General features: G+C 47.8%; 1 protein-coding gene and 1 pseudogene across 26 annotated transcripts in view; one reads left to right on the top strand and one right to left on the bottom strand.

Moving 5' to 3' along the window:
* ORYCUNV1R-PS1527 (vomeronasal 1 receptor oryCunV1R-ps1527 pseudogene) lies at positions 815–1,847 on the bottom strand (annotated as a pseudogene).
* The window catches only part of ORYCUNV1R1668 (vomeronasal 1 receptor oryCunV1R1668), a 48,476-nt gene continuing 46,504 nt past the window's right edge, over positions 20,966–22,937 (top strand). For 10 of the 26 annotated variants that reach the window (XR_016224464.1, XR_016224460.1, XR_016224462.1 and 7 more), the window contains exons 1-2: positions 21,581–21,843; positions 22,834–22,908. The gene's annotated coding sequence lies outside the window, so the exon portion shown is untranslated. The other 16 variants (XR_016224471.1, XR_016224467.1, XR_016224466.1 and 13 more) reach the window with 7 other exon arrangements.

Below are 22,937 nucleotides of genomic sequence, written 5' to 3'. Positions count from 1 at the left end.
CTTGTGAGAGGTTCATTTTTTTTTAACTTTTATTTAATGAATATAAATTTCCAAAGTACGGCTTATGGATTACAATGGCTTCCCCCCCATAACGTGCCTCCCACCTGCAACCCTCCCCTTTCCCACTCCCTCTCCGCTTCCAAGCACATCAAGATTCATTTTCGATGTGAGAGGCTCATATATAACCCTCTGTCTGTCATCTGCAGACCTGTTCCTTCGAAAATTGCATTCAGTTCATCCTGGTCATGGAGCATATTTAGTGTTTGCCTCCCACCTGCACCAGGCCGACCCATCTTCCTGTGTCCCACTTTGTGTTATTCTTTTGCCCCCGACCTTCATTATTCCAATATTTAGCCAAAACTATTGATGATCTGCTGATCATGTCCCATAAGTAGTATCATATAGTATGTAGTAGTATCAAATAAATGCTATCTCCTAGGACATAAAACACAACATCCACAACCTAGCCTTCAAAGCCACAACAATTAAAACCTATTTTCCTTCCTGTCTTCTAGCTTCATTCCAGGCCTCTCCCATTCTAACCCAGAGCTATCCCCACTCACTACAAAGTGCTTATTGAAGAATCTCACATGCTGCCATGTTTAATGGATTTAACCCTACAATTAAATGACCAATGAAATCTAGGAAACAAAAGCACATACTCGGGGAAATTTCCAGTATCTGCACTGTTTCAGAGCAAAGCCTTTTATTGTTGGACAACGAACCCACATAATGTGACCACTACTAAAATAGAGTTGTATGAATATGAATACTCACAAGGTATTACAACAATTTCAGGTCCTGTTGCTATCATTCACTGAAGAAGCTGGATCTCTGTCTCTTCACAGCTTTCTCTGCCCTGAGACCAGCTCACAGTCATGTTTCGAGTCTTTGATGCACACGTGCACCACGCCTTGACCCCAACAAAAATCAGACCTTTTATATTCTCCTGAATTGAGAGAATTGTCTCTTTCTTCCAGTGCACACACAGCATTTGTGACTCAAGAATAAAGGGAATGGCAGTTGGAAGGCAAGTATTAACTAAGGCCGAGGTGTTCAACAGCCACCAGCAGTCTCATTCAAAACATGAAAATAAATAAAGATGATGGAAGAAAAGGAACCCAAGCATACAAATGTGCTCACTAGGATTCTTTGGGGAGCTGTGATCTCGGGCAGCATCCTGGCAAGATGTTGCTCTTATGAATGTGTTGGACCCTCTTCCTGTGCCAGTGCAGATGAAAACCATGGAGCCACTGGCCCAGAGCATAAGCAGAAACCACAAGACATCATGGCAGGTCGACAACATTCCAACTGCTGTGTCTGTCTTGGTCACCTGGGGCAGCAGAACAGTATCCAAAATCTATAGTTTCTGTCATAGTCTCATTTCTCAATTTGTCACTCATAAGTATAGGAATCTCTGATATTTATCAGTGTGTGCAAGACCCAGCACAGGACACTGGAAAGGCTAATGACCTTTGGAGCTTTGGCTTTGATTCTGCCCATCTGGAGTTCATGGGGCTGATGGTGATGGCCTGGAAGACACTCAAGAGGCAGGTGGTGCTGATGGAGATGACCCTGGCCACTCTGTGCTCGTAGACACAGCCTGCATCAAAGATCACTGAGGCAATGCTTCAGCCCGAGAGCTGCCGTGGTCTCTGGGATTCCTCTGGAGAGAATGACCAGGAGTTGGCCACAGCTAGGTGCCTGAGAATCAAACCTGTGCACAGTGGCTTACATCCTGTGAAGGAACTGAAACGATGGCCACCCAGAAATGAGGAATCCCATAGGATTCCCAGGAATATCTGGAAGAGGAAGAAGTTCCAACTGTTGACTCTATGTTGTCCTCTCTTTTTTTCCAGGGGTCTGACATTCAAAGGAGAGGGTTCTGCATGGAGACGTGGGCTGGGAGCTACTTCTTATGAAAATAATCCAGGATTCACGGCTAAACCCTTCTCTTCACAGAGAATTTCTTTCTGACATATATTCTTTCTTCAGAATATTTCCAAACTTGGCCGTGTTGCTTTGCACAGGATTTGAAATGCATAGCTCAGAGTGACTAATGCTTACCTGGTCTCTCTAGTTTAATAGTCATAAGACCATGCAGGGGGCAGCGCTATGGCATGTTAGGCAGGTTAAGCCACTACCTGCAGTGCCAGCATCCCATATGGGCCCACATCCAAGTCCCGGCTGACCCACTTCCAATCCAGCTCCCTGCTTACCCACCTGGGAAAGCAATGGAAAATGGCCCAAGAGGATGGTCCCCTGCCACTTGTGCAGGAGACCTGGAAGAAGCTCTAGGCTCCTGCATCAGCCTGGCCCACTATTGGTGTTGGAGCCATCTGGGGAGTAAACCAGTGGATGGAAGTTCGGTCTCTATCCCTCTCTCTGTCAGTCTCTCTCTCTCTCTCTCTCTCTCTCTTGTCTCCCTCTCTCTGTGTAACTCTTCCAAATAAGTCTTGCAAAAAAGACCATTATTATGACCTAGTTATATTTTCCTTTCAAGATAAAGTTCATTTAGCTAAATGGAGTCATATGACTCATCTAAATATTGGTGGAGTCAATCATTGAATTTGGTAGCCTGGACATGGTGACATTGCTACTTTGTTCTGTGCTATACAATCACAGAGAATGGTTGTATTCATTAAGTAATCCAAGGACCCAAGCCATCTTCTACTTCTTTGCCAGGCCACAGCAGAGAGATGGATCAGAAATGGAGCAGCCGGGTCTTGAACCGGCTCCCATATGGCATGCCAGCGCATTAGACCAGGGCATTAACCCACAGCACCACAGCGCTGGTCCCCTAAAATAAAATTCTGAGATGTGTTCTTTTGTGAATTGAATGCATTTAAATGGAGGAAACACAAGAATGAGCTTGAACATGACAGAATTTAAAACTAGACAGAGCATCAAAGGACACATTGGAACCTGAAGGACACTGAAGTCCTAAATGCCCTGCTGACTGAAATCCTCAAGCAGAAATACAACTTTTCCTGAAAGTCTTCTTCCTAGCTTCAGAAAGCAAGATTGTCCTACCTGGATCAACAGACATTGATTTTCAGGACAGATATAATTACACTACCATCTCCATAAACATGTGTCAACCTGGTGTGAGAGAAACATGATTTTTTCAGCAATTGCCACTCAGCCACGTTGGTAAACAGAGATGAATGATCCCATTAGCACCAACCAACTCCTCACATGCACAGCAGTGTTACTGAAATAACTTGAGGAATCATGTACATTTCTCTATGATTTCTATACTGCAGGCTGCAATTATAATTGCGATTTCTGAATTAGACTCCTCACAAAAACTAGGCTTTATTACTTTTTGTAGCTTTTATTGAATGGATGCAAATTTCATAGGTACAACTTTAGGACTACAATGGTTCTTCCCCCACACCCACCCTCCTAGCCCACTCCCATCCCACCTCCTCCTCCAATTCCAGGAGTTGGGATGAACATTTGGCACAGCTGCTAAGGCACCACTTGGAACTGAAGTGCTTAGGTTCAAGTCCCAGCTCCCTGTAATGGGCATCCTGGAGATGCTCACGTTCTTGGGGCCTTGCTCCCTACAGGGGAGATCCTGATTGTGTCTTCAGGCTGGCCCAGCACCAGCTATTGTGTACTTCTGAGGAGTGAGTCAGTGGTGTGTATCTCCCTCACCCTATTTTCTACCTATTTATCTACATCTGCATCTCTAGTTCATCTCGATCTCTGCCTTTCAAATCAATAAACTTTTTAAAAACAGTCATCCTTAGAAGGGTTTCTGGAAACACACTGGGAGCAGTTAGAGATTGGTGTAGGATCTCAGATCCCCAGTTGCTCTCCACAAGCTCAGCCCAAGCCTAAGAATTACTTTTTCTTCCTCTGTGGCTTTTGCACCTCCTCTGAAACCCTTTTGCCAAACAGACCACTTATCCATATGCAGCCGCTGGTGTGCCTCCTCCTTTACAAACTGTCTCCACATTGAAGGAGAAAATACTCAGCTGACTTCTCTAGGCTGCCAGGAAGTTGGGCTCAGGGGACAGACACAACCCCCTGCTTGTGTGCAGGGGAAGCAGCCAGACCACAAGATACCAGTTCATGACTCCATGGCCTCAACTCCCCACAGAAATGCATTTATCCCCTCACTTGGACTTTCAGTGACAGTTGAGAAGATACAGAAAACAAAATAGCAAAGCTTTCTCCCAGTTCCCAATTCACAGAAACAATTAAAAGTTTCTAATGAGCACCTCCAGAGAAATTTCCAGAGTTTGGAAGAATCTCTTCCATTTTCATAATACCTGGAGGCAGACTGACTCTCACAGGTGGAAGCAGGCAAGGGGGCGGTGATGAGGTAATCACAGGGTGAGAGATGAGGTAACCACAGGGAAACTAGAGGAGTGTTTCCAATGTTGGATTCTCAAAAATAATATACATCATTATGTGCAATGTGTTTGTTCAAATACGTATAGGTTGTGAAAGGCTATACTGAGCTAATTAATATATACACTACTTAGCATACTTTTGTGGAAAGAACACTTAGAATTGATTCTCTTGGAGGTGTCCAAGAATATAGTACAATGTTATTGGCTCTGTACTGCAGCCACTATTCTTTACTTCTGTGAATTCAAACTCCTACACTTCCCAAGCAAGAGTACATGGGATCATGGAGTATGTGTCCCTCTCCTGTGCCTTCCTCTTCTAACTTACTGGAGTGTCTTCAGATTCATCCATGTTGTTGAAAATGACATAGCATCAGTCTTTTTCAATCATCATCATTCGTTTTCCTTTGTGGGTGTACAGCATTTTCTTCATTCATGTATTTTCCATTGGTGAAACTTAGATTCCATAACTTGGCTGCAGTGATGATGGTGCAATGAATGTGGGAGTGCAGGCATCCTTGAACATGCTGATTGTCATTTCCTGGACATATATGCCCTGCTGTGAGATTGATGGGTCCTGTGGTACCTCCATTTTTATTTTTTTGAGGAATTCCCATGTTGTTTTCTACAGAGCTTGAACTAATTTGAATTCCCACCAACAATGTGCAAAGATTCTTTTTGTCACATCTTTTTTTTTTTCAGATTTATTTATTTATTTGGAAGGCAGAGTTACAGAGAGGCAGAGGCAGAGAGAGAGACAGAGAGATCTTCAATCTGCTGGTTCACTTCCCAGTTGCCCTCAGTGGCTGGAGTTATGCAAATCCGAAGCCAGGATCCTTGAGCTTCTTCCAGGTCTCCCACGTGGTGCAGGGCCCAAGGACTTGGGCCATCTTCCACTGCTTTCCTAGGCAGCAGCAGAGAGCTGCATCAGAATGGAGCAGCCAGGTCTCAAACTGGCACTCAGTGGGATGCCGGCACTGCAGGTGGCAGCTTTATCCATGCAAAATTTAAATACCTTATTCAGGGGAGGGATAAAATTATACACTATTGAAAGAAAACCTGCAAGTCACATGAGGTTCTCCATCAATGTATTCATGAAACACTAAGAAAATTTGCATGAGTGTTCACCTGCACAAGACTGCCTCTCTGTAACTCTGCCTTTCAAATAAATAAATTAACCTTAAAAAAGGAAAATAAATACACAACTAATGACAAAATAGAACAATATGTGTACAGGCAGACAAACATGATTTTATTGACTATAGACACATGGCTGAGTTGTATTTTGATCTCACCTCACATTGTCTGAAAGTATGCAGTGCTTAAAACTATCATCAAAATCTTAACGTACAGGTAAAAATCCAGGGGCCAGGGCTGTGGTGCAGTAGGTTAAAGCCCTGGCCTGAAGCACCAGCATCCCATATGGGCGCCAGTTCTAGTCCTGGCTGCTCCTCTTCCAATTCAGCTCTCTGCTATGGCCTGGGAAACCAGTAGAAGATGGCCCAAGTCCTTGAGACCCTGCACCTGTGTGGGAGACCCAGAAGAAGCTCCTAGCTCCTGGCTTCCATTAGTGCAGCTCTGGCCATTTCAGCCTTCTGGGGAGTGAACCAGCGGATGGAAGACCTATCTCTGTCTCTGTTTCTGTCTCTGTCTCTCTCTCTCTCTCTCTCTCTCTCTCTGAATCTCTCTGTAACTCTGTCTTTCAAATAAATAAAATAAACCTTAAAGAAAAATCCAAATAACTTACTAATGTAAGGGAATCTACCCTGACTGAACACCTGACAACAACAACAACAACAAAACTCCCACAAAGAGAGGATTTCAGAGAATGAGATAAACGTTAATTCAGAAAATCAGGCATAAGCCTCCATGTACCACTACAGAACAATTCCTCTAGATGGCTCCAGTTCTTCGCTGTGACAGAGCACCTGTGAAGACCAGGAAGGGGAGTCACTGGCCTGAGAAAATGCATTCCCATTCAAAAGCAGCTCTGATGAGAAAAGTGTAATGAAACAGAGTTCAGACAATACAGAGAAATATCATTAGATGATTTACAGATTTTAAAGATTTATTTATTTGTTTATTTGAAAGCTGGAGTTACAGAGGCAGAGAAAGGGAGGGAGGGACGGAGAGGGGAGAGAGAGAGAGGGAGACTCCATCGCTGTTTCATTCTCTAAATGGCTGCAATGGCTGGAACTGGGTCAATGGGAAGCCAGGAGCAAGAGCTTCTTGCAGGTCTCCTACTCAGGTGCAGGGGCCCAAGGACTTCAGCCAGCTTCTACAGCTTTCCCAGGCCATAGCAGAGAGCTGGATCTGAAGTGGAGCAGCCAGGACTTAAACCCACACACATATGGAATGTTGGCACTGCAGGTGGCGGCTTTACCCCCTACACCACAGCACCAGCCCCGATGAAGTGAATCTTTAAAAGACATTTTGCTTTTCTACACCAAGAATCCCTCCATTTTTCTTCAAAACAGAGGCCTGAGACCCAGTCATGAAAACCAGAGGCTTCCACAAAACGCTGTGTAAGCAGATGGAATGCTAGGGGTTAGGAATTCAGGGAGGGAAGGCAGGGTCCTGTGGTGCTCCAGCACCACGTCCCTGTACAAAGCCCTCTGAGCAGGGTCCAGACAGCCCAGCACCTCCCACAGAAACCTGTGGCTCTGAACATAAATGTCCCTGAAATTCAAAGCATCATCATAGCAGACTAAACAGCAGTGCGGAGAATTCTTGACTCTAGATGCAGTGGAAGAGGCAGGGATGGGCACTGACGTAGCTGAGTGACTCAGTCGGGTACTCATGGTTATGACATGGGGTTGACATAAGTCCACAGAACCAGGGCAGGTACTAGCGTTTAATGGACTGCAACACGTAGACCAAGGCACCAGTAGATGGATCCGTGATGTGTGTGTAGCACACAGGGGAACGCGAGGCTCCTTGCTTTCATGGAAGGAAAGATCACGAAGACTTGTAGGGGTCCATCTCAGATTTTAGGAATTTAATATCTAGTTTGTATCAAAATGCAGACGCTGTTAACATGCAGAAGCTGATGCAAGGAGATCAGGGTGGACGCTGAGTGTCTGCACTTCTGACCAGCAAGCATAAAAGGGCTTCTTGCCCCATGCGTGACCCTTCCCATCCTCCCCCACCCCATTTCTTCCCTTTAGCTGACACCCTTGGTGCCGAACCAGACCTTTCCAGACTCCTTGCAACGAAACTTGCAAACAGATAAGCTGCACGAGGCAGCTTGCAAAACAGATGAGAGGGAAGTTCCCAGAGGCTTCAAAGAGCCCCTGCTCTCCCACCAGCTGTCTTCCACCTCTCCCCACCCCACCCAGGATTGGCAAATTCCCTCCGAACCAGATAACAGCTCAGCTCTAGATGGGCAGTCTCTTCCCAGATTTGCTTCAATAGAACAACTTCTCTCTGCTGAGCTCGCTCTCTGTGTCCTTTTTCCATCTCCTTTCTGAGGTTAGGAAAGGCCAGACCCCCGACCTATTCCAAACCCAACTGAGCACACCTCTGAAGACGATGTCTCAGCTCCAGGGCCACACATTATAATATAAGAAAGTAGGACTGAGGGAGGTCACAGACAAGATCAGCACACCTGAAAAGAATGCTTTATTGCTATGTAAGAGCCAGCGTTCAGAATAATATGACATCCACACATTTCACTTCTCAGTTTCCAATCATGAGAGAAAACGTGTACACACACACACTTGCTATCAAGAAACAGTATGTGCTTGTATGATGCTTGCATAATGGGAGAATAAGGCCAAATTCTTAAACTTAGGTGTAGTCATTGAATTCTGTTTTATACTTAGTGTATTATTTGAAATATTTTAAAATCAGGGCAGGCGCTATGGCATCCTGGGTAAAGCCGCCACATGCAGTGGCATCAGTTCCAGTCCGCATGGAAAACCCGGAAGAAGCTCCTGGTTCCTGTCTATGGATCAGCCCAGTTTCCCACCACTGCTGCCATTTGAGGAGTGAACCAGAAGATGAAGATCTCTCTCTCTCTCTCTCTCTCTCTCTCTCTCTCTCTCTCTTTCTGTCTCGCCCTCTCACTATCTGTAAATCTACCTTTCCAATAAATAAATAAATCTTTAAAAATAAATGAAGAACCTGCTAGCCATCTTTTCCCCTGCCTCCTCCCTCCACTCTCCCGAGTCTCTGCTTCCCACCATTTTTTACTTAACTCCTGTGAGAACAGCACTTTTAGATTTCAAGCAGTTTCTCGCTTTTTTTTTAAGAATTTATTTATTGGCCAGAGATGCAGATCATCACTAGGATAATCCTCCGCCTGTGGCACCGGCACCACAGATTCTATGCCCAGTTGCGGTGCCGGATTCTGCCCTGGTTGTTCCTCTTCCAGTCCAGCTTCTGCTGTGGCCCGGGAAGGCAGTGGAGGATGGCCCAAGTGCTTGGGCCCTGCACAGGCTTGGGAGACCAGGAGGAAGCACCTGGCTCCTGGCTTTGGATCAGCACAGCATGCTGGCCGTGAAGGCCATTTGTGGGGTGAATCAACGGAAGGAAGACCTTTCTCTCTGTCTCTCTCTCACTGTCTAACTCTGCCTGTCAAAAAAAAAAAAGAATTTATTTATTTATTTGAAAGTCAGAGTTGCAAAGAGAGAAGAGGGGCAGAGAGAGGCCTTCCATCCATTGGGTCAATCCCCAATTGGCTGCTTGGCCAAAGCAAGGAGCCAGGAACTTGGTCCAGGTTTCCCACACAGGTGCAGAGGCCCAAGGACTTAGGCCATCATCCTCTGCTTTCCCAGGCCATAGCAAGAGAGCTGGATTGCAAGTGGAGCAGCTGGTGTCAGGGTTTTTAACCACAACCAAGAACGACAACTAAGACCACACTGAGCAAAGAAAGAGTTTTATTAGGGTGAAGAACTGCCGGGAGCAGCCTCAGAGGGGGAGGAGCTCGGGGCTCGTGTGTTTGGCTGCGGCTTTATAGGGAACTGTGTCAAGGGAGGAGGGAGATGGGTGGGAGATGAGTTGGAGTGGCCGAACAGAGATGAGGGATGCAGGCTAGAACAGCTGGAGGGGATACCAGGTACCGTGACACAGGGAGTCCCTGACACAGGGGGTCCCCGGGGCTGCCTGATTCAAAGCTGGGGCAGTGAGAGGGACCTGGAGGAACAGGGTGTCTCCCTGATTAGCAGCTGGGACACACTGTGTGCTCAGGAGGCTGTCCAGGTGTGGGCACCTCTGTGCTTTCATTTTCCTGTCACCCGGAAAGAAGGGGGGAGGAGTCTTGGACCAAGTGGATTCAGGACTCACAGCCAGGACTCCAATAGGGGCCCATGTGGGATGCTGGCACTGCAGACAGCAGCTTCACCGCTACGCCACAGCACAGGCTCCTGAAGCAGATTCTTAAGACAGCAATAACTTGTCTGGAGATCCCACCCGTGACACACAGCTTTGCCTGCCACTTTCTACAGCTGAACACTACAGTTAAAATTATTTAAGTGTATACCTTTGGTTATGTATTTTATCCATGCAAAATTTAAATACCTTATCCAGGGAAGGGATAAAATTATACACTATTGAAAGAAAACCTGCAAGTAACATGGGGCTCTCTCTCACTGTATCCATGAAACACTAAAGAAATTTGCAAGAGTGTTCACCTGGACAGGACTGCACAGCAACCAAGAAAATAAATATACAGGGGCAGGCACTGTGCCATAGCAGGTGGAGCCGCCGCCTCCAGTGCCGGCATCCCATGTGAGCACCGGTTCAAGTCCCAGCTGCTCCACTTGCTATCCAGCTCTCTGTTGTGGCCTGGGAGGGCAGTGGAGGATGGCCCAAGTACTTGGGGCCCTGCACCTTTGTGGGAAACCCACAGGAAGTTCCTGGCTCCTGGCTTCAGATCGGCCCAGCTCCGGCCATTGTGGCCATTTGGGGAGTGAAGCAGCGGGTGGAGAACCTGTCTCAGTCTCTCTCTCTCTTTTTCTCTCTCCACCTCTGCCTCTCTGAAACCTTGCTTTTCAAAAAAATAAATAAGTCTTAAAAAAAGGAAAATAAATACACAACTAATGACAAAATAGAGCAATATGTATACAGGCAGACAAACATGAGTTTATTGACTATAGACACATGGCTGAGTTGTATTTTGATCTCACCTCACATTGTCTGAAAGTATGCAGTGCTTAAAACTATCATCAAAATCTTAACGTACAGGTAAAAATCCATGGGCCAGCTCGGTGGTGCAGCGGGTTGAAGCCCTGGCCTGAAGTGCCAGCATCCCATATGGGAGCCAGCTCTAGTCCTGGCTACTCCTCTTCCAATTCAGCTCTCTGCTATAGCCTGGGAAAGCAGTAGAAGATGGCCCAAGTCCTTGAGACCCTACACCTGTGTGGGAGACCCAGAAGAAGTTCCTAGCTCCTGGCTACATATCGGCCCAGCTCTGGCAATTGTGTCTTCTGGGGAGTGAACTAATGGATAGAATACCTCTCTCTCTGTCTCTGCCTCTCTCTGTAACTTGTCTTTCAATACATAAAAAAAATCATTTAAAATCCATACAAATAACTTACTGATGTAAGGGAATCTACCCTGACAACAACAAAACTCCCACAAAGAGAGGATTTCAAAGTACGACATAAATGTTGATTCACAAAATCAGGTGTAAGCTCCCCATGTACAGTTAAAAAAGAATTCCTCTAGATGGCTCCAGTTCTTCGCTGTGACAGAGCACCTGTGAAGACCAGGCAGGGGAGTCACTGGCCTGAGAAAATGCATTCCCATTCAAAAGCAGCTCTGATGAGAAAAGTGTAATGAAACAGAATTCAGACAATACAGAGAAATATCTTTAGATGATTTATAGCTTTTAAAGATTTATTATTTGTTTATTTGAAAGCTGGAGTTACAGAGGCAGAGAGAGAGAGAAAGAGAGAGAGAGAGAGGGAGAGAGAGAGAGAGAGACTTCCATCACTGGTTCATTCCCCAAATTCCTGCAATAGCTGGAACTGGGTCGATGGGAAGCCAGGAGCCTGGAGCTTATCCCAGGTCTCCCAGGGGGTTACAAGGGCCCAAGTACTGGGGCCATCTTCTACTGCTTTCCCAGACCATAGCAGAGAGCTGGCTTAGAAATGGAGCAGCAGGACTCGAACTCGTGCCCATATCTCATGCCAGCACTGCAGGCTGGGACTTTAACCCTACACCACAGCACCAGCCCTTAGATAATTAACAGTCACTGTCTTTACAAAGAGGTCTTGTAAAAAGGCACACTGACTTCCTCAGGCCCCCTGAAGCAGGCAAGAGCAGACCCACTCTGGTGAAGGGGGGCACATGCCCTCTCACTGAGAACCTTCTGGAAGGTGGCTGGAGGGAGGAGCTGCCTAGGCTGAGGGAAGAGTGTGATAACCACAGGGAAGGAGCTGTCCCTCTGCAACAGCAGGACCAATGGACCAGGCTTCACACACCAGAGCCTGGCAAACCACATTCCCAGGTCTGGCTTCCTGACCTTTGCACCCTCACTCCCAAGGCCTGGGGGCTGGCTTCTGTCTCCTCTGTCTTCACCTTTGCTCCAGGTAGGGGACCAGGTCTCAGGGACTGCAAGGCTGTTTAGGAACAAAAGAAACTCCACTCTCCCTGGGGGTCTCCCGCACTGGAGAGAAGGGAACCAGAGATTCTAGGGTCTTCTTCCCTGGGTGCTGCTGCTGCCAAGACCCCTCAGAGCACTAAGAAGCCCGCCCAGCGTGCAGAGCCAGGCTCCACACGGAACTGCATCCAAATGGGAATCAGAGCATGGAGACTGCACTCTCACATGTGGGCCATGACCCTTCATGCCAGGGAACTTCTAAAATGATCCCCAGTGTGGAAGGAGGGAGTCTCAGCACCCCCAAAAGGGGGAAGGTTAAAATAAAATGCCTGGGGCAGCCATTTGGCCTAACATTTAAGCTGCCAGCCTCCCACAAGTCCCTGGAGCTGGCTCCTAGCTCTGGCTTCTGATTGCAGCTTCCTATTAATGCAGCCCATGGTGACAGCTCAAGAAATTGAGTTCTGGGGCCAGCGTCATGGCTAAGTGAGTTAAGCTACCACCTGCCACACTGGCATCCCATATGGGTGCTGCTTCATGTCCTAGCTGCTCCACTTCCAATCTTGCTCCCTGCTAATACACCTGGGAAAGCAGCAGAGAATGGATCAAGTACTTGGACCCCTACAACCATGTGGGAGACCTGGAAGAAGCTCCTGGCTCCTGGCTTCGGCCCCAGCCATTAACAGCTATCTGGGGAGTGAACCAGCACATGAAAGATGTGTCTCTGCCTCTGTCTCTCCCTCTCTCTCTACCTCTGCCTTTCAAATAGATAAATATTTTTTTAAGATTTATTTATTTACTTGAAAGTCAGAATTACACGGAGAGAGAAGAAGAGGCAGAGAAAGAGGTCTTCCATCTGCTGGTTAACTCCCTAGATGGCCACAACAGCCCGAGCTGCACTGATCCTGAGACAGGAGCCAAGAGCTTCTTCCAGGTCTCCTACTCAGGTGCAGGGGCCCAAGGACTTCAGCCAGCTTCTACTGCTTTCCCAGGCCATAGCAGAGAGCTGGATCTGAAGTAGAGCAGCCGGGACTTAAACCCGCACACATATGGGATGTTGGCACTGCAGCTGGTGGCTTAATTCCATATGCCACAGCACCAGCCCCAATCAAGTAAATCTTTAAATGACATTTTGCTTTTCTACACCAAGAATCCATCCATTTTTCTTCAAAACAGAGGCCTGAGACCCAGTCATGAAAACCAGAGGCTTCCACAAAGCGCTGTGTAAGCAGATGGAATGCTAGGGGTTAGGAATTCGGGGAGGGAAGGCAGGGTCCTGTGGTGCTCCAGCACCACGTCCCTGTACAAAGCCCTCTGAGCAGGGTCCAGGCAGCCCAGCGCCTCCCACAGAAACCTGTGGCTCTGAACATAAATGTCCCTGAAATTCAAAGCTTCATCATAGCAGACTAAACAGCCACGCACAGAGTTCTTGACTCAAGATGCATTGGAAGAGGCAGGGATGGGCACTGACGTAGCTGAGTGACTCAGTCAGGTACTCATGGTTATGACATGGGGTTGACATAAGTCCACAGAACCAGGGCAGATACTAGCATTTAATGCACTGCAACATGTAGACCAAGGCACCAGTAGATGGATCCGTGATGTGTGTGTAGCACACAGGGGAACATGAGACTCCTTGCTTTCATGGATGGAAAGATCACGAAGACTTATAGGGGTCCATCTCAGATTTTAGGAATTTAACATTTAGTTGTATCAAAATGCAGATGCTGTTAACATGCAGATGCTGATGCAAGGAGATCAGGGTGGACGCTGAGTCTCTGCACTTCTGACCAGCAAGCATAAAAGGGCTTCTTCCCCCATGCGTGACTCATTCCCTCCTCCCCCACCCCATTGCTTCCCTAGCTGAGACCCTTGGTGCCGAACCAGACCTTTCCAGACTCCTTGCAATGCAACTGGCAAACAGATAAGCTGCAAGGGGCAGCTTGTGAAACAGATGAGAGGGAAGTTCCCAGAGGCTTCAAAGAGCCCCTGCTCTCCCACCAGCTGCCTTCCACCTCTCCCCATCCCACCCAGGATTGGCAAATTCCCTCCAAAACCAGATAACAGCTCAGCTCTAGGTGCACAGTCTCTTCCGAGATTTGCTTCAATAGAACAACTTCTCTCTGCTGAGCTCGCTCTCTGTGTCCTTTTTCCATCTCCTTTCTGAGGTTAGGAAAGGCCAGACCCCCGACCTATTCCAAACCCAACTGAGCACACCTCTGAAGACGATGTCTCAGCTCCAGGGCCACACATTATAATATAAGAAAGTAGGACTGAGGGAGGTCACAGACAAGATCAGCACACCTGAAAAGAATGCTTTATTGCTATGTAAGAGCCAGTGTTCAGAATAATATGACATCCACACATGTCACTTCTCAGTTTCCAATCATGAGAGAAAACGTGTACACACACACACTTGCTATCAAGAAATAGTATGTGCTTGTATGATGCTTGCATAATGGGAGAATAAGGCCAAATTGTTACATTTAGGTGTGGTCATTGAACTCTTTTTTATACTTAGTGTATTATTTGAAATATTTTAAAATCAGGGCTGGTGCTATGGCATGCTTGGTAAAGCCGCCACATGCAGTGGCATCAGTTCCAGTCCACATGGAAAACCTGGAAGAAGCTCCTGGCTCCTGGCTTTGTGTCGGCTCAGCTTGGGCTGTTGTGGCCATTTGGGGAGTGAACCAGGGGATTAAAGATCTCTCTCTCTCTCTCTCTCTCTCTCTCTCTTTCTGTAACTCTGCCTTTCAAATAAATAAATCTTTACAAAATTAACAAAAGATAAAAAGACAAGAAAATTGTGGGTTGGATTTGAAAAAAAATGCTATGGAATCTATAATCTCTGATGGAAAGCCAGAATCACAGCAGCAATGGTTTGGATGTCCATGTTGTAGATGCCCTCCTACCAGATTTTCATTACTAATGCACACAAGGGAAGACGACAGCGAGGAGAGCAAGAACACTGTCATCCGCATTTATGAGCCTATCTTAGCAGGCATTCAGTGAAAGCCGAGCCAGCAGTGCTCTGATCTAGGATTTATAGAAGAGAAACATCCAGGCCAATGCACAGAGCAAACCCTGAAAGAATGTTCGAAGGAGTTCCATACCTGAGAAGAATGATAGAGGCAAGTTAGGAAGGCAACCCACACAGTTGATCAAATAACTTTCACCTTTGATGAGCACACACATAAAAACAACATGTACTTACTCACATACAAATGATGCAGAATAGTTTCCTGTCAATACAATTAGGAAATTTTTTTCCAAATGAATTTCCTTCACCATACTTTCTAGAAAAGCATTTTGTAAAATTTGTATTAGGGGCCGGCACCGGGGCATAGTAGGTTAACCCTCTGCCTGTGGTGCTGGCATCCCATATGGGAGCTGATTCGAGTCCCAGCTGCTCCACTTCAGTCTAGCTCCCCGCTAATATGTCTGGGAAAGCAGTGGAAGATGACCAAGTGCTTGGGCCCCTGCATCCACATGGGAGACCTGAATGGAGCTCCTGGCTCCTGACTTCAGACCGGTATTTTGGGAAGTGAACCAGCAGATGGAAGATCTTTCTCTCTGTCTCTTCCTCTCCCTGTAACCATAACTCCAAAATAAATCTTTTTTAAAATTGTATTACTACTAAAATATATATATTTAAGAGACAATGTAACCTTGCAATGCAGGTTTACAGTGTGCAGGGGTCAAATAAGGTAACCTACATTTCCCTCTCTGTTGTTCCTGCAGTCATCCCACTGTGCTGCCCACTAAGAGCTCACTCCTGCCACCTGCAATTTGGGCCCTGTCATCAAAGCTCTCTCAGCATTTTTAACTGTGTGAAAAGGACAGATTCCAGAGGATGATTTGGGGTTCTTTACAACACACCGTGGAGACAAACACGCATGGTAGAAAATCAGAGCTATTGCCTCCAAGTTTGATGTATTCTCTTTCATTTATCATTGTCTTCCATTTATCATCTGTGCCTGTGTTATATCTTACAATATAAAGACACCTGGGCACACCCTGATTACCTGGTTCTTGTTTCTTCTTTTCGAAATAGAAGGATGAGGAGCTCACCTGTGACCAGAGCACAGTGAAATGCAAACCTGAGCAAGAGGTCACAGTGTTTCAGCCCCTCCCAACTGTGGCAGCTGATAGGCAGCAAAGATGAGAGCCTTCATCTCCCAAGGCAAGCTATGAGCAAAGAGAACCTAAAAAGGCAAAACTCGCACTATAGGTTGTGATGTATACACATCACTAAGTCAGTCACCCCAAGATATGCTTTCATTGTATGCAGAAAAATGTCCCTCTTGGAGGAAGCGGGCAGAGTCCTAGACCAGGTGACTGAAGCTAATGTCAGCTGTCCCAGCACAAATCAGTGGCAGGTGCTGATGCACATCCCCTTGCTGTGATACTGTGGACCAAAAGCAGGTAAAGCTTAATCTGAATCGAATCGTGGAAGACGTAGGTTCTATACAAGCTTTGAAACACACCTCTCCCAGGTTCTGTAGTCTCCAAATATATTTTTAAGATGTATTTATTTGAAAGAGTTACACAGAGAGAGAAGGAGAGACAGAGAGAGGTCTTCCTTCTACTGTTTCACTCCCCGTTGGCCACAATGGCTGGAGCTGGGCCAATCTGAAGCCAGGAGCCAGGAGCTTCTTCCAGGTCTCCCACATCTCCCACATGGGTGCAGGGGCCTAAGGTCTTGGGCCATCTTCTACAGTTTTCCCAGGCCATAGCAGAGAGCTGGATCAGAAGTGGAGCAGCCGGGACTCGAACTGGCATCCCTATGGGATGCAGGCACTGCAGGCAGTGGCTTTACCCACTATGCCACAGCAATGGACCCTTGAACAGAGAATATTGAGTCTGTCTGTAGCGTCCCAGGGAGCAGGTCTCTTCTGATTCCCTTACAGAGTTTCTGAGTTATCCTTGGTGAGGAATCCCATCTTGTTCCAGTGTGCATTTCTGCACAGATCTGTGGAGCACACAGATGGAGCCTGAACACTACACAATCATCATCTACACTGATATCCAGGACCTGACCTCAGCCCTGATAGGAGTCAGGTATCCCCGCTTTCCTATGGTCATCCATCAGGAAGGGACCATTTTCAACATCACAGGTCATCAACTCATGGTGAGAACTGTTCATGGAAAAGAGAAAAGAGAAAAGAAAAGAAAGGAAAGGAAAAGAAAAGAGAAATGAAAAGAAAGAGAAAAAGCCAGGAGGAAGAGAAGGTTCTGGAATATAGGAGAGAAGTATTTGAAAGAGCTCACCTGACGGTCACAGAAGAAAAGGGAAAACTCGTCCTTTGAAGTGCACTCAGAAGGCAGGAATGTGAGAAGTGATGTTTGCAATGGCAAAATGCCAGGCCCAAGAGGAAGAAAAGAGGGTGCAGCCTCTGACCTGGGCCACAGGGACCTGACATGTGGCCCTTTCTTCTGTCTCCAGTTCTCTCTGCCAAGATGCCCTCCAGCTGTCCCGCTGCCTTTCATGGTGTCAGCACACCCACAGGCAGAAGGATTCTGAAGGGAACAAAGGCCACCCTCCCCTGTGCCTTGGCGCTGTAGAAATTCAGGAACAGGTGCTCCTACACCGAGAACAAAATTGTAGTTCCTCCTCTACTGCCTGCAGGTGCCGGCCTCTACTGCAAACAGCGTCAGCCCCCGCAGTGGGGATCTGGACAGTGCTGACCCACTCCCAGCCAACCATGGAGGGGGCAGCTCAGTGCCCCAGGGAACCCTCATGCGTGACCCTGAGTAGGACCCGGGCACTGCATGAAGACAGCACCGGGGCTCCCACCCAGGTCAGTGCAGTAGAGGCTGTGGGAGAAGCCGTGGGTGAGCGCTTCTCTCAGACCTGGCCCTGTGATCCCGCTGGGCAGTCTTGGTCCAGAACCACTCGGCTAATGGCTGCCTCTCAAGCCTCGCCTGCACACAAGTGCTGCGGGCCCTGTTCTAGGAAGTTGGGATCCTGCAGGATGGCGGAGCCCTGTCAGTGCCTGCGTGGGGTCACCTATGCCCATTACCAGCAGCACTGAGCTAGAGAAAGCAGGAGTGACACACCCGAGCCCCTGAGACCCAACTCTCTTCACACACACACACACACACACACACACACACAGATTCTTTTCAAGCATTTTCTTTGTGTTTTCCATACTTTGTGAAACGTTTTAAAAATGCGACTAACTGTAATGCTGGATATTTCTGGGGTCCAGTGAGACTTTTCAATACCTTACCATGTACTTGGATCACATCAGGAAACCCACGCTCCTGTCCCTCTGCCACTGCTCTATGGTGGAGTCTTGGATGGCTTCTCTTCTATCTGCATAGGTGCCTGTGACCTGAACTCATGGCCACGCTCTAGGTAGCACTAGGTCTTGAGGGCTTCTCTCTGTGATTTTAAAACTCTGATAGCCATCCTGAAAACTGCATTATTGCTGACCCGGTCACAGTTACAGGACACAGAAGGCGGCAGCAGTGTCTGAATCAGCCTGCCACTGGAAGGCAGCGTGTGCACGTGCACGAACACAGTGCTTGCTGAGCGCATACGTGTACTCACAAGTGTGAGAGCGCCGTGCTGGGAACCACACATCCCTAACATGAGGTATGCTCACAACACCTGGGAGTTGGGAACTGAGTGTCCCATAATTCCCATGGGGCTGCAGGTGGTGAGACCAGCCCTGCTACTTCTGTTCCTCAATTCCCAGTTTAAAAAAAAAAAAAGTGGGTGGGAGGGATACAGAGAGGCATTTCATTCTTGTGTTTGTATTCACTTTTTTGCATCTGGTAGAGCAAGTGGCAGATCTTAAGTGCTAGGGAACAGGGTGCTGGTAGGAATGGGTCTGGAAGCACAGATATTTAATGAGAAAGAGAATTAACACACCAAGCTGTGGGCATTAATGAGATTGCCTCTTCCATCCATGAACAAGGGATGTCCTTCATCAATGTCTGTGTGTCTGGAACTTGGTTTCCAGACAAGCAGATCTGGATTCTGACAGCCAGAGAACAATCCAGAATCATTGTAGATTTATCCCTCCTTTACTCCTGGGGGTGGTGATGTACACAACAGCCAATGGTACATGAGGGCAGTAGGGCCACAAAAGGAATCCACCTTCATATCCTTGGTGGCAGTGGGACACACACTCAGAGACTCTGCCCATTCACATCTACAGCCACAAACAGCCACAAGCAGCGGCATCTAACCATGGCCCCAGTTGCTTATAAGGGCTTACATGGACAAACCTGGCTCATTGCCAAGCAGTACCAAAGCAGAGTTGTGGGCAACTAGCCAATCAGGTGGGCCTGTTGGTTACCATGACACCAGTTGCCATAGAGGCACAGAGACATGAGAGCACAGATATGGCAGAAAGGTGTGTGGAACCCATTGAGCTCCACCCTCAGCCTCTTCTTCTCAACAGTGTGTTACAGTTTTTATTGTACAGATCCTTTATTTTTAAAGTTTTTTTTTATTTATTTGAAAGGCAATTACAGAGAGGTAGAGAGAGAGAGAGAGAAGTCTTCCATCTGCTGGTTCACTCCCAAATGACTACAACAGCCAGAGCTGTGCCAATCTGAAGCCAGGATCCAGGAGTTTCTTCCAGGTCTCCCACATGGGTGCAGGGGCCCAGGGCCTGGACCATCTTCTACTGCTTTCCCAGGCCGTAGCAGAGAGCTGGATCAGAGTGGAGCAGCCAGGACTCACACAAACTGGCCCCCCAATAGGATGCCGGCACTTCAGGCAAGGACTTTATCCACTATGCCACCGGTAGAGATCTTTCACTTCTTTTGTTAATTTTATATTTGTGGAGATATTGGAAATGGGCTTATTTTCTAGAAGACTTTTTCAGCTAATTTGCTATTGAGGTATAACAACAATGCTGACTTTTGTACAGTGATTTGTATCCTGCAACTTTGCCCAACTCATCTATTAGTGTAATAGTTTTTTGGGCTGATGCTGTGGCATAGCTGGTAAAGCCACTGCCTACAATACCAGCATCCCATATGTATGCTGGCTCGAGTCCTGGCTGTTCCACTTCTGATCCAGCTCTCTGCTATGGCCTGGAAATGCAGTAGAAGATGATACATGTCCTTAGGCTCCTGCAACTGCATGGGAGACCTGGAAGAAGCTCCTGGCTTCTGATCTTTGCAGCTCTGGCCGTTGTGGCCAACTAGGGGAGTGAACCAGCAGATGGAGGACCTCTCTCTCTCTGCTTCTCCTTTGCTATGTAACTTGGACTTTCAAATAAACAGATAAATCTTTTTAAAAATAGTTTTTGGTGAATAATCTCATCTGAAAACTGTGACAGTTTGACTTCTTCCTTCCCTGTTGAAATGCCATTTCTTTCTCTTGATAATTGCTAGAACTCCCAGAAGTGTTGAATATAAGTGGTAAACGTGGGCATCCTTGTCTTCTTACAGATCTTAGAAAACTTAGTTTTTCCTCATTCAGTATGATGTTAGCAGTTGCCTTATTAGATAAGGCCTTCTTTATGTTGAAGTATATTCCTTCTATATTTATTTGTTCAGGCTTATCAGGAAGCAGTGGTACATTTTATCAGATGTCTTTTCTGCACCTATTGAGATGTTCCTATAATTTTTGTCCTTCCTGGTGACTGTTGACGTCATGTTCACGTTCATGGATGTTGAACCGACCTTACATGGCTGAAGAGAATCCCAGTTCACCATAGTGAATAATCTTCTCATGGTTCTGTTGGAGGTGACTTCCTAGAACTTTCTTGAGGCGTTTTGCACTATGCACATGAAGAAGAGAGATGGCCTATAGCCTTCTACCTTTGTTGTGCTTCTGTCTGGTTTTAGTATCAAGGTAATTCTGGACTCATAGAGTGAATTTGGAACAACACCATCCTCTGCCATTTTTTGAAATAATTAAAGAATTAGTGTTAATTTTTCTTGCAGTGTTTGGTAGAAGTTATCTGGTCTGATGATAGACTTTTTTTACTGATTCAGTCATGCCCCTCGTTAGTCTAGATATTTTCTTAAAGATTTATTTGAAAAAGTTACACAGAGAAAGAGATGCAAAGGCACGGGGTGAGGGGTGGAGGAGAGCGAGGCAGGGAGACGGTCTTACATCCACTGGTTCACCCCCAAGTTGGCCGCAATGGCCAGAGCTGCACCGATCCAAAGCCAGGAGCCAGAAGCTTCTTCCAGGTCTCCCACGCGGATGCAGGCGCCCAAGCACTTGGCCTATCTTCTACTGCTTTCCCAGGCCATACAGAGAGCTGGATCAGAAGTGGAGCAGCTGGGACTTCAACAGGCGTGCCCATATGGGATGCTGGCACTGCAGGCGGCGGCCTAACCTGCTGGGCCACTGCACCGGCCCCAGTATTTGATTTCTTATTCAATATTGGTAAGTTCTATGTGGCTAAGAATTGGCCCATCTCTCCTAGGTTATCAAACTTGTTCCCCCGTAATCGTTGACAATCATCTATAGCAATCCTTCTCTGAAGACCGCGAGAGGGAGAGAGAGAGGGCCTTCCGCCCGCTGGGTCACGCCCCCGACAGCTCCCTGACTGGAGTCTATGGGGCATCGTCTTCAGCACGGTCCGGTTTCCGAGCGGGGAGAAACCAGGGCTCGCGGCATTCGCAGCTCCCCGGCTCTGAAGTACTTTCACCCCGAGCCTACGGGAAATCAGCCCGCTCAGAAACCAGTAAGACGCCTACGCAGCAGAGAACTCGGCAGGCGGCGTCCACCATGCCCCGCAGACGAACGTTTCCCAGAGGCCCCTGGGGATCTGTTAGGGCTGCGTGGAGTTGCATGCTGGGAAAAAGCGCGCGGACTGGGGCATTGTGGACTCCCTTTCCCAGAGGCCTATGGGGAGTGTGCAGCGTGGCATGCTGGGAGGGTGATTCCTTCTCTCTGGTCCCATCTGGGCGCAATCCGGAGTTCCCCGCTGCCGGGCTCCGGTCCTGTCCTCTCGGGTAAATAGGGTTGGCTGGGCCCCGAGGGGAAGTGTTTACTCCCCCAGAAAGCAGCCAGCTCAGGGTGCTGCTGGCACGACCGTGAGGGAGGGAGCGGGTGACGTGAAGCAAGGCTGGGCCTGGGCCACTACTGTGTCCTGGTGGCTGGGGGAGTGAGGGTGTGGGGTGTGTGTGTGTGTGTGTGTGAGTGTTGTTCGGCCACCCGCTGCTTTCCCAGGTGCACTAGCAGGGAGCTGGGTCGGAAGTGGAGCAGTCTGACTCCAACAGGTACCTGTAAGGGATGCCAGGGTCTCGGCGGACAGGTGTGTGTGATTGAATGTGCCCTGGACCCCGTGGCAGACACAGGTGTGTGAGAGTCGAATGGGGTCATGGGGGCAGGGCTGTGTGAGCATCAGCGGGAGTAACCCAGCTGGCCTCTGTGAGGGTACCTGCTCTGTGCCATCTGCAGGGGTGGCGTGCTGTGAGGCGGGCTGCACCTCTGACATGCTGCCAGGGATGGGTGGTAATGCTCTGGGAGTCAGCGCAGACGGGGCCTGTGTCTAAGCTGTGCCTGGGAGAGGTAGTGTTTGGGTGCCGGGCCTATAAAGTGAGCACAGCCATGAGTGTCACCTGTTTCCACATCTCTGCCTTCACCTTCCCTCTGTGTGGTTCCTGCTGGGAGCAGTGGGCCCAGGAACATAGCATGAAATGACAGGAAGCGCGCAGAACAGCCAGAAGAAGCCAATTTTAGAGCCCAAAGTGCTTGCCACGCAGGCCACTTGAATGAAGGGAAGGAGTGGCCTGGGGAGTAGGGTTTCCTGTGTGTGGGTAGCGATGATCAGTTTAGTGGGGGGGGGGGGGGGAAGACCTACAGGTTTATATTTCAGGGGTCTTTCCCATCCAGTGCCCCCTTCACTGGGTTCAGCTATGGCCTGGGGCAGGTGTTCCTCGGAGGGTGTTTTCTGTAGCCTGTATCCAGAAAGCATTAGCGTCTCATTCTCTTTCCCCCAGAGCAGCTGTCCTACACCTAAAGAAGTGTCCTGAAGAGGAACAGAAATTGTAACACATCTTCACATCAAGGCTCAGGTAAGTCCCCGTCATGCTCATTCAGTTAC

Source organism: Oryctolagus cuniculus, chromosome 18, assembly GCF_051225735.1.
Source record: "Oryctolagus cuniculus isolate XC-2025 breed Fujian yellow rabbit chromosome 18, ASM5122573v1, whole genome shotgun sequence".
NCBI classification, from domain to species: domain Eukaryota; kingdom Metazoa; phylum Chordata; class Mammalia; order Lagomorpha; family Leporidae; genus Oryctolagus; species Oryctolagus cuniculus.
Note: the sequence above shows the minus strand (reverse complement) of the source record. Positions and strands in the feature narration are given on the sequence as shown.